Source organism: Arachis duranensis, chromosome 4, assembly GCF_000817695.3.
Source record: "Arachis duranensis cultivar V14167 chromosome 4, aradu.V14167.gnm2.J7QH, whole genome shotgun sequence".
Lineage (NCBI taxonomy): Eukaryota > Viridiplantae > Streptophyta > Magnoliopsida > Fabales > Fabaceae > Arachis > Arachis duranensis.
Window position 1 is genome coordinate 26621952 of NC_029775.3, and position 2719 is coordinate 26624670.

Here is a 2719-nt window from a genome sequence, read left to right on the forward strand (position 1 = left end):
ATCCTAAACCCTTGGATAATGCATTACGGAATTTCCGGATATTTTATTAGGTCCAAATATCTTGAATATTAGCACTGAGGTTACTCTTATCTCTCAAGGTTTGGAAACTTTTCCACATTCTGGCATTCAAACAACAATGCTTTCTAGTGCATAAAAAAATATTAGGGACGCAGCATCTTAAGGGTTATATTTAAGGATTGGACGTGATACTAAACTAATGCTCAAGTCGGTTTGAAAAGATATTAATCCCAAAGGCGATTGAACTAATTCAAACGGTATCCACTGGAAGATAAAAGGTATCTTATATGGTGATTGCAGCAAGTCTTAGAGATTTAGTAAAAATGCACAAGAAAAGAATTAAAGTGCACACCAAGTAAAGGATTGAAACCAAACCTTGATAGAGAGAGAACAAAACATATCGAATTAAATAAATACCATTTTATGTTCATGGAACGCAAGTTCACGAAATAGAGCTTCACCCTGTAATTGGTAAGTCCCGAACTTTACCCACTGTTCTTCGGGAACCTACTGAGCTTGCAAAGCTGGTTCTATTGTCTGAAACCAATTGTCGGCCTCAGTGGGGTTCGTAGTTCCTCTGAAGGTTGGAGGATACACTTCAGGAAGGTTGACAATGTCATCGGCCCATTATCCCCATTTTTGCTATTTACATTGTTAACTTGATTTCCTAAGGTAGTAGCCGTGGCCTGCATAGCCGCAGCTATATTTTCCAGGATAGCCATGAAGTTTGGGGGATTGTTTGCATTCGTCTCGGGTTTCATATTTCGATTTCTACCTCTCCCTCAACCGCGACTGTATCCACGAGTTGCCATCTGGTTCCTGTTCACACCAAACAAGTGAAATCAGGTTGATCAATCTCAATATCGCAAGTCTAGTACTTCAAAGTCCTAAATGCATGCTCATGGATATTCATGCCACATATATCCATCAGATAACCTAATTTAGCATGTATAGACATTCAGAGCATGCCCAAAAGCATAGTCAGTACGCGTCTCAGGCTCTACAGGAACAAACTTGATGAGTTTGAAAAATTCCAAATTAATTTGATGATGATCAAACATTATTAAAATTACAAAATTATTAATTTGATCTTTAATTCACATTTGTTAATTAATAATTTTGTGTTGTGCAGATCTTAGCTTAGGCTAAAAAATAGCAAGCCCAATGGAAAGTTAAAATTCAGCCTTGTGCAAAAATGTTTAATACATTAGCTGAATTATTGTTATGCATTGTTGGGCCAGAAAAATCTTTTAAGCAAGCCCAATTGTATCTTTGATGCAAGACCAACGAAGCTTGGTCCAAAATTGAAAAAAAAAGAAAAGCAATTGCTGCATGCTTTCCTCGGTTACCCACTTTCACTCTTTGATGGATTTCAAATTCATTTAACTTGTATTAATAGTATTGGAAACATGAAAGAGAAAGCGTGAATTGATTTCATTGCCATCATTACTATCACACATTACTAAGAAAAGGGAAGTGGGAAATTAATTCAATTTTAATTTCATTATTCAATCACATTGAAAGTTTTCTTTCTTCTCTCTCTTCTCTCATCACTTTCGGTCATGTCACAGAGAAGAAGAACAAACAAGCTATCAGAGATAAGGCATTGTAGCAGAGAAGCTACAAGCAAGGAAGAAGCCATTGTGATGATGGCATTAGGAAAAAGAAGATCCATAGTAGAGTGTGGCTGAGATCTTTGCCACTTATGGTAAGAAGTGGTGAGAAAGTATCAAGCTCTCCATACCCAAAAATGGAGAAGATCCAACTCGGTCAGAGTAAGAAGATCCTTTGGAAGCATGGCTCGTCTCTACTTTTGATCAACCACCACAGGAGGTAGCTATTGTAGGTACATGGAGGAAGAGGCAGAAGATAAGAGCAGGAGGAGCTATCAAGCATCAAGGACTCATCAAGAGCTAGGAATCTTTCTTGGGGAGCAAGTCAAGATGGAAGGCCCGGATCGATGAATCTTGGTAAGAAGGGATGACACAGAAGTAATTGCATGTTGGATTTTACATTCGGTTCCCTCTCCTCTCTCTCTGGCCAAACCGGTTTTAGTTTGAAGAAAAAGAAGATTAGCTCGGTTCAACGGTTTCAACCTTGGAGGCTTTTCCTTCTATAAATAAGGGTGAACAGCCAGGTGATGAGCGGATATTTTATACGCTTTTTGGGGGTAATTTCATGTAGATTTTAGCATGTTTTAATTAGTTTTTAGTAGAATATTATTAGTTTTTAGGCAAAAATCATATTTCTGGACTTTACTATGAGTTTGTGTGTTTTTCTGTGATTTCAGGTATTTTCTGGCTGAAATTGAGGGAGCTGAGCAAAAATCTGAGTTAGGCTATCTGAGTTAGGCTGAAAAAGGACTGCTGATGTTGTTGGATTCTGACCTCCCTGCACTTGAAATGAATTTTCTGGAGCTACAGGAGTCCAATTGGCGCGCTCTCAACGGCGTTGGAAAGTAGACATTCAGGGCTTTCCAGCAATATATAATAGTCCATACTTTGCACGAAGATAAACGACGTAAACTAGCGTTCAACGCCAGTATCATGCTGCTGTCTGGCGTCCAGCGCTAGAAACAGGTTACAAGCTGGAGTTCAACGCCAGAAACAGGTTACAACCTGGCGTTGAACGCCCAAAACAGCCCCAGGCACGGAGAAGCTTAAGTCTCAGCCCCAGCACACACCAAGTGGGCCCCAGAAGT